This window comes from Tenrec ecaudatus, chromosome 9 (assembly GCF_050624435.1).
Source record: "Tenrec ecaudatus isolate mTenEca1 chromosome 9, mTenEca1.hap1, whole genome shotgun sequence".
NCBI lineage: Eukaryota > Metazoa > Chordata > Mammalia > Afrosoricida > Tenrecidae > Tenrec > Tenrec ecaudatus.
This window is the reverse complement of record NC_134538.1, coordinates 129,472,474-129,486,941: the sequence shown is the minus strand read 5'-3', so window position 1 is coordinate 129,486,941 and position 14,468 is coordinate 129,472,474.

The following is a 14,468-nucleotide window of genomic DNA, read 5'->3' as shown; positions in this document are numbered from 1 at the left end:
CTTATATAGTTGAAGCGTTTTCTGTAGTCTGGATAAGTTCTCAGCGTTGTAGCTTTGACAGATGGTCTCTCACATTCTGATTCCTCTTTAGCTATTTTTTTTCCTTCAAGAACTCTGTGTTTATCTGCTTAGGTGTGCCTTTCCAGAGTTGTTTAGATGTATCGCTATTCACAGTAATGTTGTTGCAGTTGTTAAATGCTGTGGAACGAATTCTAACTCCTGGGGACTCCACATGATGCAGCAAACATCTCCTCTTGGGATTTCTTGACTGATCCTTATGTGAGATCGTTTCATGAGATCTTTCTCCCTTGGGCTCATTGGGGCTCAAACATCCAACCTTTCCTTTAGTTGTTAGCACTTAACCATGTGCACCACCAGGCTTGCTCATTGTATTCATGAAAATTACTTTAACTTCTTTCACTATAAATTTCATTAGTGATATAAGCTCAAGCAATAAAACATGTATTTTCTGGCTTAAAAAGAAGTCCATTAATAATGGCTTCCTGGATTTTGGATGTTTCAGACCTTCAATTATATCATCATATACATGATATTGTTGTTTTTCTTGTTGTCTCCGTGTGGTCAGTTCTACTATTAGAGTTACCTTGAAGGCAACTAACAGCAGTAGTGTTGGTGCTAATTTTAATTTAGGTGGGTAAAATGCTGTGAATAATTCAAATTGATACGTTCAAACTTTACAATTTCTTTAAGAAGAATATTAATTATTCTTCATTTGATTCTCACTCAGAAACGAGCAAACGTTTTGAGAAACTTCTCATTATGCTTCACTTCAGCTCTCGTTTGCCAGAATTATATCATATTTCCATCTCATTATTAGATTGATTGGGCACACTTTTGGAAGTGTATGTGAGATCAGCTTCCTCTTAAATTAGGAAACAGTGTGGAAGAAGGGTAACTATCTAAAACAAACCAGTATTAGGTTTTTGTTAAGGAAGAAAAGATAGAAATATATATATAGGGTAAGGAAATAATACACTTTGACATATATACAAGGCTTCCCTATTTGTGGAATACCTATCAATTAACTTTTAAATGGCACTATTAAAATCTATTTTTCAAAAGTTGGATCAAATGCATCTCTTTGTATTTTTATTTATTTTTATTTTTAAAATTTTAACCTAATCGGTACTTCCCCTAGCATTAGCAAGGATTTTGTTAATGTCTATAATTAAATACTGACCTTTAACTAGCATTATTTTTCAGTAATGCCTGCTCTCTTTTGAAGGTTCTCAAAATATAAACTCTATTATCCAACTTTATCCAATGTAGGATAGAATGCGTAAGTTCAGGAGGAGAGATGAAATAGTTGAACTGAGTTTCTATGAAATTCCCAAAACTTAATGTACTAAATTAGATTCAAGTATGAAAATTAACTGATTGTACATATATTACATTATATATGATTGTTTTTAATCATAAGATATTTTACTCAGCATGTAATAGCTAAGAACTTAAAAAATATAATATTATATAGATATAAAATATTTCAGTCATCTAGCACAACAGACAGAGGAAATGCCAGCTAAAATTACTCTTAAATGATTCTGAGCCCCATGTTAGACTTCTGCTATACTTCTTAAAATTCTATGCCTGGCTTTGATGAAATATTTATTACTAATTACATATCTTATGTACAATATCATGGAGAGTCACTGAATAAATTAGCCCAATTCACTCTGAATGTAGGTAATCTTTTCAGATGACAATTCTAATAGAACTTTTTAGGCTTACAAAATTCTTTTCTGAATAAATTGCCTAATAACATTTGTATAAAACTGTACACAGTTCTCATTCAGGAAGACAGGTCATCAAATAAGTCTGTAGCATAGTGATGAATATTTAATATCAAATAACACAATATAAACATTGTTGTAATGAGTAAAAGTTATAAGTGGAGACATCAGGGAAAATGGCGGGGTAAGACTCCTCATAAATTCTCCCATTCACCGGAGCAAAAAATGATCTGAATCAAGGTTTTCATGACTTTGCAGCAGAAGCAATTTAGTCAAGAACACTGGCAATTTTGGTGAAAACGACAGACTGGGTGACATTTAAACCTATTCTTGTCCATTCTTTAGATGTCTCAATTCTGAGGCAGCCGTAAAAATGAGCAGCCCGCATTCCTGGTCCGGGGAGAAGCAGAACACAGGAGGAGCCTTCCAAAGCATCTTTCCAAAAAGGAAACATGATTTGACTTGTCCTTTCGTTAACTGGGAGACTCCACGTGAAGCATTTGTCTTTATTTAACGCCTCTCAAACTAGCCAGTGCTAAAAGCTTCTTCCTGTCAGGCATTTGTTGGACGTTTACCATGAAGCAAAAGATAGCCTTATTGGAGAAAGTAATAGACTACCCAAAAGGTTAAAAAGAAAACCTGAAGAGTCTGATGTTTATGGGGACTTTGAAAAACTTCAACTTATCTGTGGGAAGCTTTGAGGCCACAAAAAGTCATAGTTCATGTGCAGGAAATACATGAGAAAATAACCCAATCTTCCACCCCAAACATTAAAGAGAAGAGCAAACTGCGTCTGCAATCAGAAAAGGGAAGTGGATAATAAAACTCAAAGAAGAAATAAACTAATCCTCCTTGAGTAGCCGAAAATGAATAAAAACAATAGTTCTTTACAGCTCGATTGACCAAGGAGGTGGAGAAAATGTAATACTCAAATTATTAATATTAGGCATGTGGGAGGCATCATTGATTGCTGAATTTATTAAAAAATGAAGAAACAAGATATGTTGCTTCCACTATTATGTTCCACAACATTCTCCATGGAACACTGCTGTTGCCATGACTAATCTCTGGTGGTTGTGCGAATGAAGGACAGTATGAATACCATAGTTGCTCTGTGGGAGAAAACAGGATCTGAGGGTTTTTTTAAAGAGATTTCATTCTAGAAAAATCTATAGTGTCAACCTAGGAGCAAGGGAAAAATTCCTCATAGGTCACAGTCGATCAAAACTGATACAAAATAAATAGAAATCTCAATATATATCCAATCATGAAATGTCCAGTAATCAGAAAGTCAAGAACCAGATGGCTTCCTGGGTTAATGCTACTAAAAGTTTGAAGAATTAATAAGAATCCTTCAGAAAATATTCCAAGAAAGAGAAGAGAAGGGAATGCTTCCTAACATATTCCATGAAACTAGTGTTACCTCGACACCAAAATCATATAACAATTTGTAATAATGAAAACACAATCGAGTGTCCTCTAAGAATGTGTCTCTGACAAAGTACCAGAAACTGAATACAGCAACATGTAAACAGGATTTTGCACCACGACCCAGCAAGATTTAATCCATGAATATACAATACTTGATCAGCACATGAAAATAAGAGGATTACACCTGACTAACCAAATAAAGGAGATAATATACACAAATAAACAGTTGAATGTTCAAATAAATATTTTTATTAATAATAAGAAAGATAAACAACCCAAATGTCTATGAATTAATGGATAGGGAACCAGGTTGTTTTATAGTTATAAAATGAAATACTATTTGTTCATAAAATGAGCTTGCTTGAGTGTAGGGTGAGTGGGTTGGAAAGGGGGAACTGATTACAGGGATCCACATGTGACCTCCTCCCTGGGAGAGGGATGGCAGAGAAGGGGGGGAAGGGAGACTCCGGATAGTGCAAGATATGACAAAATAACGATGTATAAATTACCAAGGGCACATGAGGGAGGGGGGAGCGGGGAGGGAGGGGAAAAAGAAGAGGACCTGATGCAAAGGGCTTAAGTGGAGAGCAAATGCTTTGAGAATGATTGGGGCAGGGAATGTATGGATGTGCTTTATACAATTGATGTATGTATATGTATGGATTGTGATAAGTGTTGTATGAGTCCCTAATAAAATGTAAAAAAAGAAAAGGGAAAAAAAAGAAAGAAAGAAAAGAAAATGATTAGGGCAAAGAATGTACAGATGTGCTTTACACAATTGATGTATGTATATGTATGGACTGTGATAAGAGTTGTATGAGCCCCTAATAAAAAGTTTAAAAAAATGAGCTTGCACGCAAATTACAGGATAGATGTAGCTAGGAAAAGTGCACAATACAAGTCATGCACAAAAATCCATATATCGTATGATTCCATTTACCATAAATATCCTGAATATACAAGTATATAGATAGATTAGTAGTGGGGGCTGTGAATTGGGAGAGACTACTCACTGCCATCTAGTCAATGCTGGCTCATAGCAACCACCTGTGGGTTTTCTGAGACTGTAACTCTTTGTGGAGTAGAAAGTTTTGTCTTTTCTTCTCCCCTCATTATTTGGTTCCTGGGTAATATAATCTATTACTTTATAATTTTCATAAAAAATCTAGTTGTACCTATCATAGCCCACAGTCCACCCCTTGCTCACCTCACCTGTACACATTCTTTTTTATTTTTAAAAAAATATTTAGGTTTGTTGTGCCAACCTGGCCAATTAGAACACTTGGAACTACTCCATTCACAGTTTGATTGGAGAATGAAGTGATAAATGGCTCTAAAAGGCCCACCTTCTCTTGCTCTCTGGTGATTGGAATGTGCTAGAGCTGCTGCTAGGGCTAGTTCTCTGTCTTAACCTGTGAGCTACACTACCACTGTGCTAAGGCCAATCATGGATCTTGTCACTAGAGCTTGAGTCTCCTTTGAGATCTGCTTGGCGACACTACTGGTATGTACATTGCTTGAGCTTGAGGCTGGTGGATCCTGTCACCTTGATTGGCTTGTGCTCAATATACCATCCGGGCCTGCTTCACTAGGCTTTTGAGCTACTGACTGTTGGTGACCCACTCAACTGTTTGCTGCATGTGGGCAGATGCTGCATGTCTTGCCCCAGGGAGAACTCTGCTGTCTGCTTCCTTGACCTTGGACCTGGCAGCCCACAGAGGTCGAAGGACTTTCAGTATATTAAAAGTTCCATGGAAGTGAGTTGAACTGAACCCTCTGTACTGCTGTGTGCTCTGTGGACTAACTAGCTGTTATATTCTTTCTCGCCAAATAAACCTATATATATATAAATCTAATTGTAAGACAAATTGCTGAAAACATATTTTGAAAAAGATGTAGAAAAAAATCTATACTCTAGATTTAGGACAATTGATCACAATGATTATCCTATCAGAAGAACCAGGGCAGGAATGGTTACATAAAAGAAAATCATAAAAGGCTTTGAGGGAAAATAATTTATATAAAAATAATTTCTATATGAGAGAGTATGAAATAAATGAATGTCGACCAAGCTTGATTGAAAATTCCTCAGCTATTTTATTTTCCTTATTTAAAGATGAAATGGATATTCATGAAAAATAATTCACAGTAAGTTAAAACTTGTTTTTTCCATGAATTAATTTTAGCCAAATTTGTTTGTAGTCTGAGTTGTCCTGTTCACTCACGAGGTAGTGGCAAACATCTGAATCCAAATTTCATCCAAATATGAGAAATTGGAATGTGATAGGAAATATGAATTATAGGGAAATAAAAGAATCACTCATCGTGGGAACATGGAAACCATCATATCCAGGGTAATCACTGCCATCACATTTCATTGTGGTTGATGACAATGGTTAAGGTTCAAGACCAACCCCAGGTTTGTAGTTTGCTCCCACACAGAGGTGCCTGGGACGACAGGGCTGATAGTTTGCTTGCTGACGGGTATAGCCTTGGAAATCCCAGAGTCAGTCTGCTCTGCGCAGAGATTGGCAAGAGTGGAAATTGACTCCAGTGTAACTAACAATAACAAAAATATTGTCATAAATATTTCCCAAAAGTTTCACCTACAAGCAAAATAAAGATAGGTGAGGTCCTACTTATAATTGAAACAGGACTCATGGAGTAGATTCTGATTCATAGTTGTCCTAAAAGGACAGGTTGGACGGCTCTTTATGGGAGTAGAAAGCCCGTTTTTCTCATGAGTCGTAGGTGTAGCACTCCAGCCAATTGGGAGCTCCATGAGACACTGGGAATAACTCAAGACAGGAAATTGAGCCAAGAGAAGACCCTCCCGAGCTTTTCTGCAGGCAAGTTTCTCACAGCATGCCAAAGGAGGTGGTTTAAGAACGTTTAAGCATAAGGTGGGGGTGGGGGTGGTGGCAGGGGGCCTATACTAGGACACAAGGACTTCAGGCTCAAGATGTACTCCTTGTAGGTAACTAACTAACATGGTTGCATACAGCACATTAAGCTCTCAGGAAGATTCCTGGGTGTCGCAAACCCAAATCGCCTATCAGCTGCGTGTGAGCCCAGTTCCTGACACGTGGAAATAGTCTGCATTCAAGGTTTAATCAAAGTCTTCTCACCTACCTAAGTAACCCTGCCTGAGCACAGGACAATGTCTCCCTACCTGTAGGAAGCAGTAAACCAGTGAGTAGATTCAGGGTCACAGTGACTCTTAAACTAATCTACTGCCAATGAGCTAATTCTCACTTAGAGAGAGCCCATACGACAGTGGAATTACCACTGTGGGTTTTTAAGGCTGCAGATCTTTATGGAATAGAAAGTCTCATCTTTCTCCTGAGACGTAGCTTTTTTTTGGGTGCACTTTTAAAAATCGTTTTATTAGGGACTCATACAACTATTATCACTATCCATCCATACATCAATTGTGTAAAGCATATTGGTACATTCATTGCTCTCATCATTCTCAAAACATTTGTTCTCCACTTAAGCCCCTCGCATCAGGTCCTCATTTTTTTTCTCCTCCTTCTCCAATCTCCCCTCCCTCATGAACCCTTGATAATTATACATTATTATTTTGTCATATCTTACACCGTCCGACATCTCCCTTCACCCAATTTTCTGTGGCCCATTCCCAAAGGAGGAGGTCACATGTAGATTCTTGTAATCGGTTCCTCCTTTCCAACCCATCCTCCTTCTACCCTCCCAGTATCGCCACTCTCACCACTGGTCCTGAAGGGATCATCCGCCCTGGATTCCCTGTGTTTCCAGTTCCTATCTATACCACTGTATTTCCTCTGGTCTAGCCAGACTTGCAAGGTAGAATTACAATTAAGATCATGATACTTTTTGCGGGAGGAGAAGTATTTAGGAACTAGAGGAAAATTGTATTTTTCATCATTGCTACATCACACCATGATTGGCTTGTCTCCTCCCGAGACCCTTCTGTAAGGGGATGTCCCATGACCTACAAATAGGCTTTGAGTCTCCACTCCGCACTCTCCCTACCATTCACTATGGTAAGATTTTTTTGTTCTGTGATGCCTGATAATTCATCCCTTCGGCACCTCATGATCACACAGACTGGTGTGCTTCTTCCATGTGGGCTTTGTTGCTTCTGAGCTAGATGGCTGCTTGTTTACCTTCAAGCTTTTAAGACCCCAAATGCTATATCTTTTGATAGCTGGGCACCATCAGCTTTCTTCACCACATTTGCTTATTCAACTGCTTTGTCTTCAGTGGTTGTGTTGGGAAGGTGAGCATCATAGAATTCCAATTAAATAGAAAAAAAGTATTCTTGCATTGAGGGAGTACTTGAGGGGAGGCCCAATGTCCTTCTGCTACCTTAATACTAAACCTATAAATATATGCCCATAGATCTATTTCCTCATCCTCATATATAAATAAATTTTCATATGTACAAGTCTTTATCTAGACCTCTATTAATGCCCTGGTGAAGTAGCTTTTTTAACTAGTAACTTTGTGGTTCTCATTTCAATGCATGACCCACTAAGTCACGAGGACTCCTTACAAAGTGACCCCTAACAGCTCTATTCAGGGGGTCAAAGCTTTGCAAATCCTTACCTGAGCGGGCATTCTCACGTGTCTTCCTCAGAGCGGTTGGTGTGTTCATAGCAGTTTAATGCTGACCCTACCAAGCCACAAGGTTCCTGTAGAAGCAGACGTATTATGCGAAGTGTGGACTATTATTTTAAAAGTAAACTTATTAGTGGAGTGAGTTTATTAATATTAACATAGCAACAAGATGTCATCAATTTTACCTTCCACAGAAGACATTAGTCTGTTCTTTCTAGTCCGCTGCGTTCAGCTTCAGTTTGCAACTGTCGTCTCAGAGTCTTTTGGGCAATTTCAGCAGTGTTTTCACTGCAGTGGGAAGAACTGTGGCAGCATCCAGGACCTGCAGGGGTGCACATTTTCAAACGGGGAGCAGCTGCGAGTAGAGGAGAGCATTGCCACAAACTTTCACAGGCATCAAGGTGTTGGTGGGATTCGATTTTTGGCAGAAGGGTAGACATACAAGACAGGGATGTGTGTCATCCTGTGAAGGAAGGTGAGATTCACTATTTGCTTGGTTTACATGAATCAGGAGCATTAGGTTAAAAGTACCTCTTCTTCCTTCTAAAGGATGCAAGCAGACTTGTTGAAAGCTTTAAGGTGCTTAATAATATAATGTTTTGTGTGTAGTCTAGAATTTTTTAAAAAGCTTTAAAATACAATCTACAGATTTTCAAGTAAAATGGTAGTGATACTATTTTTCCTTGTGATGTTATTAAATAAGTAGAAATAAAGAACACACAGGGAATTGAAAATATTTAAATGCCATCAACCAACATCATTTGAATAATACGCCAAAGATGGGTGAGGAAATGCTCTAACGTACTTCTGATAACTGTATTCACAAAGATGCCTCATTTTAGTAAAAGTAACTCCTTTCACTGAATTTTATAGGTTTTGTTTTGTTTAGAGTAGGTCTAGAGGGGGTCCTGCGCTTGGACCCTGATGCTTACAGCAAAGACTTGGCTTCTTGTCTCTGTTTAATGTCTGGTGTGGGAACAAGGTCTCTCAATTCAGATTGAGCCATTGATAAACATCATAGCCTGAGTGTTTGATTAGACTCTCTCTCTAATACACAAGAGGTCTGAGAAAGATGCAGATAGGGGAAGACTTAGGCAAGGCTAGGAGGTTTCAAGGACAAGAACAGATTCCCTAGCCTATTTTTGATTTTAGTATATACTCTGACCTAGGTTAAGTGATAAATTTGCTTTTTTCAAAAAATTAACAGTTCCATTGACATATAATTCACATATCATATAAATCAATGGTTTCAGCATATTAAAGAGAGTTGTATAACCATCACCACATTTAATTTATCCTGTGAATTTTCCCTGTAATAATTTTTGGACCTCATTTATACAAAAGGGAGTATTTTAAGTAATGAAATAATTCCCTTTTATAACTACATATCATCCGTGATGTTTACCAAAGAGTCAAAACTCAGGATCTGGCTCTCCTGTTGGAAAATACCATTAGCTTGTGGGCCCGGAGGACTATCTTTAGTGTGTTTGCAAGTGGATTTGACTAGGTCATCTCTGTTTTGTTCTGAGGTTTCTTCCAGTAAAGGAAGAGAATGCATTTAAATCTGATTTTTTTCCTTCCTAGTCAAAACTCTTAACTTTGGTCAATTTGACCTTGCCACATATTTCTCAGCTGAATTTTAATCACATGTTTTACATAGTTTTCTGAAAATGTTTTTTTTAAACACAACCTTGACCCCCAATATTTGAACTATCCAAGGGGAAGTAAACATTTTAACCCTATTATTTGTTTCCCCCATGATAAATAGTTATTCCAACTTTTTAAAAAAAATCTACACATTGATGCTGATATTTAACTACACGTGCAATTTTCTTAAAAGTAAATTTCTTCTGTCTCTTACTCACAGCATCCAAAAGTGTTTATTTCCAGTTTCATTAGCTACTTACATGTTCTATTTGTTTGTATAAATGAACTTTAAATATCTAATTATATCATAAGCTTATTGCTAGGGATTAATGTTTGACATGCTATACATAATCATAATTGCAATATTGATCTCAGTTCCTGTCTAACCAAAATCATATTGCCCATATTCCCAGTTTCTCATCGCATGACCTGGTGACTTAAGGCCACTTTCTACTAACTATAGACTTTTTTGTGGGCATAGCAATATCCAAAATATCACCACTTACCACCACACATTTCATCCACAGACTATTTTGTAGTATTGCCATCTACATTACATATAGACCGATAGGTAGTTTTTCTAGTTTAATTTAGCATTTTCTCTTTTTAAAAAATAAATCATTTTAGGGGCAATCTTGTAGCTCTCATAACAGTCCATACATCAATTTTATCCAGCACATTTTTACATATGTTGCCATAATTATTTTCCAATCATTTTCTTTCTACTTGAACCCTTGGTTTCAGCTCCTTTTTACCCTTCTCCCCCTCTCACCCTCAGGGACCCCTCATAAATTATAAGTTATTATTGTTTTCATATCTTACACTGTCAGCTATCTCCCTTCATCCCCCTCTGGTGTGGGGGGAGTTATACATCAATCATGGTGATCGGCTCCCTTTTTTTCCCCTTCTCCCCTCATCTTCCCCCGAGCCTCATGGTATTACTACTCTCATTACTGTTTCTGGTGGGGTTCTCTGTCTGGGATTCCATGTGTCAAGAGCTCATCTGTACCAGTGTACATGCTCCAGTCTGGCTGAGTTTGTAAGATAGAACTGGGTTCATGATAGAAGGGAGTGAAGAAGCATTAAAGAACTAGAACAATATTGTGTGTTTCATCAGTACTATACTGTACCCTGGCTGATTCGGCCCTTCCTTGTGAATATTCTGTGACCCTTGGGTCCTCTGATGCCTGATACTTTATCCTGTGGACACCTCATGATCACACAGACTGGTGTGCTTCTTCTATGTGGACTTTGTTGCTTCTCTGCTTGATGGTTGCTTGTTTAACTTCAAGCCTTTAAGACTCCTGACACTTTATCTGGTAATAGCTAGGCACCATCAGCTTTCTTTGCCACATTTGCTTATGCACACATTTTGCTTTCAGTGATCACGTCAAGAAGGTGAAAGTCACAAAATGCCATGTTATTAGAACAAATTTTTCTTGTGTTGAGGGAGTGCTTGAGTAGAGGTCCAATCTTTCTGCTACCTTAGTACTTAACATATAAATACAGGTACATAGGGCTTTATCCCTATCATTGCACAGTAATATATGTACATATGTAAATGCCAATATTTATATCTCTATAAATGTATTTTGTCTCGTAGTTCTTTTCTGTATTTCCTTTTACTTTCTTTCTGTTCTACCATCATGTTCAACCATCATTTGGCTCTTAGTAATTCCTCCTGGCTACATAGCCCTTGATTGAACTCCATCAGGCCTTCTACGCCCTCCTTGCCATTGATTTTATGTCTCTTGTTGTTCCCTTAACCCTGGCTTTTTGGCTTCCCTTACCCTGTCCCTCAATGTTCCCCCTCTCCCCTGTCTCCCTGGAACCAAAGGCCCATTGTTTACTCCTTGGGATTGTTTATCTTATCTATCTTATATAGATAGACCTGACAAAAAAGAAGAAGAAAAGGGGCCTATAAATAGTTCCACTCCTGTCTGCTGGTTCTTATGAATGTTTTCTGTTGAGTCTGATGAGGTGCTAATTTTACATTTCTTATAGAGACATATTCGAAATAACATTGCTAGATGATTAGATGATGACAAAAATATTCTTATGATTACATATATATTCAATAGCAAAACTTAATAAAAGTTCAAAGCTCGTGAGGAAGGACATTTTTATTACATACATTTAAAATAATTTAATTAAAGAACTATGATGTGTAACACTCTAACCCAGTGGTTCTCAACCTCTGGGTCCCGACCCCTTTGGGGTTGAACGACCCTTTCATAGGGGTCACCCAACTCATAACAGTAGCACAATTGCAGTGATGAAGTGGCAATGAAAATCATGATATGGTTGGGGGGTCACCACCACATGAGGAGATGTGTGAAAGGGTCACGGCATTAGGAAGGTTGAGAACCACTGCTCTACCCCCTCTCATCATTTCATTAAATGCATAATTGCCCTGTACAATTTTAGGAATGTTGTGCCAATTTCATTTTAGATATACTTAGCAAATCAGCAACTTGCAAGGTCCAGGTGAAGCTTCTATAAGCTTCTAAATGCTTCATAACCCTTAGTAGGACTGGCAACAAGGGAGAAAACAGATATTTCGGTATCATAAGGGCTACCAAGAGAGTGATTCAAATGTTTCCTGTTTCATCTTGCAGGGAAAAGGAGTGACTGCATGATAGCTGATAAGCAGCCAGTCCTTAAATAGATCAGAAAGATCAGCTCAGTCTTTCTAGCTCTCCCAGGAGCCTGGCTTGGCCACCTCAGCCCCATTGCAGGGCCATCTTTGGAAGGGTCAGACAATGAACGCAGCGTGCAATTTGTGCTCAAGGAAGAGATGATATGTGTGGAATGTTACAGCTAGAATCATTAGCTTATGCATTAATTTTGAACTCATAGATGAGAAATATCTTATTTTAAAAAATAAATTGTATATTTAAAGGTAATAGAATCTACTACCAATTGATGGGTATATGTAAATTGCATGGCGTTATGCAATATGAATCAAGAACATTTCTCCTTTCACCCTAAAATGAATTCTGGCCTAATTTTAATGAGTGGTATTCAGGAGTCCTTCATTCCACATGAATTATGCGTCAAATTCCACATGTCTAAAATTCAAAGAGATCTTTGGTTCTCTGTCTTATAATAAATGGTGAATCACCTCATTATTGCTTATGTGCTCCACATAGGACCAAATGTTTAGTAACCAACCATAATTTTCAAAGCACTATAAAGACGTATTTAATTTTTAACCTGTGGCAATGCTTATTGTCTATAATTATCAGAAATTTTTTCAATCATGCTAAGATAATTTTCCACAAATACTTGTGAGATTAATTTAAAATTTTATTGATTTATTTTAATTTTTTATATAAATACAGGTAAGTGTATATCCGTGTTTATTTTATTATACTATATACTAGAGTAAATTGAAATTTGCACCAGCATTTCAGGATGCTCACAAAGACCGGATATGAGTGGTTCTGTCTTTTAGTAATGCTTTCAAAATACCAATTCTTAATACTACTTTGAAAAAGAAATACAATATTAATACATGACTGTTTATTCTTAAGCATCTGAAGACTGCACAAAGTGATTGTTCCCATGATCTCTTTATAGGTCTTGATTCTTTTTTGTGTGTTATTCAAATATATGTGTTATTCACATATATTCCCAAATATATTCTTCATTTTCATTGTATTGCTCCCTACATAAGAGTATGGCAAGTCTACCTTTAATGGCTAGTCTACCTTTTTTTAAAAATCTTTTTATTGGGGCTCATAAGGCTCTTATCACAGTCTGTACATACATCAATTGAGCAAAGCACCCTTATACATTCGTTGCACTCGTCATTCTCATAATTCACCTTCCACTTGGGTTCCTGGAATCAGTCCAGTTTCCCTTTTTTCCCCCCCATCCTCCTACCTCCCCGATCCCACCCCTGGTCCCTTGATAGTTTATAAATAATTATTATATCTTATCTTACACTGCCCGGCATCTCCCCTCACCCGCCTCCCCATTGCCCATCTCCCAGAGAGGAGGTTACACATAGATCTCCGAGATTGGTTCTCCCTTTCTACATGCCCTTCCCTCCTGGTGTCGCCACTCACACCGCTGGTGTTGAGGGGTTCGTCTGTCCTAGATTCCCTGTGCCTCCAGGTCCCCACTGCACCGCTGTACATCCTCTGGTATAACCAGGTCCGCAAGGCAAGGTAGAATTGGGGTCATGATGATTGGGAGGGGAGGAAGTGTTCAGGAACTAGAGGAAGGTTTTGAGTTTCATTGTTGCTGCACTGAACCCTGAGTGGCCCATCTCCTCCTCACTACCCCTCTGGAAGGGGTGTCCAGCTGTCTACAGATGGGCATTGGGTCCCCATAGCGCACTCCCCCTCTTTCACGATGATGTGATTCTCACAACCACCCCACTTTTGTTGTTGGAGACCTGGTCTCCTCTGTCCTTCACGGTCACCTATGTTGGTGTGCTGCTTCCGTGTGGGCTCAGTTGCTTCTGGGCTAGATGGCCGCTTGTTTGCTTTCAAGCCTTTAAGTCCCCAGACGCTATATCTCTCAGTAGCCGGGCACCATCAGCCTTCTTCACCACACTTGCTTATGCACACTTTCCTCTTCAGCGATTATGTGAGAAAGGTGATCACACAATGATTGTTTTTGTTCTTTTGTATCTGCTACATGGTCCATTCAACACCTTGTATTCGCTTAGGCCATGTGTTTCTTCTCTGTGGGCTTTGTTGCTTCTGAGGTAGATGGCCGCTTATTTGCCTTCAAGCCTTTAAGACCCCAGACGCTATATCTTTTTGATAGCCAGGCACCATCAGCTTTCTTCACCACATTTGCTTACACACACGTCTGTCTTCAGTGATCATGTCGGGAAGATGGGTATCCTGCAATGACTGTTTAGCAGGGCGAGGTGCTATTGTATTGGGGGATTATGCATGAGGAGGCCCAATGTCCATCTGCTACCCTACTACTGAACCTATAAATATATGCATATAAATCTATTGCCCCCATAATCATAAATATATTTACATAGGTACATGTCTGTATTTAGGCTTC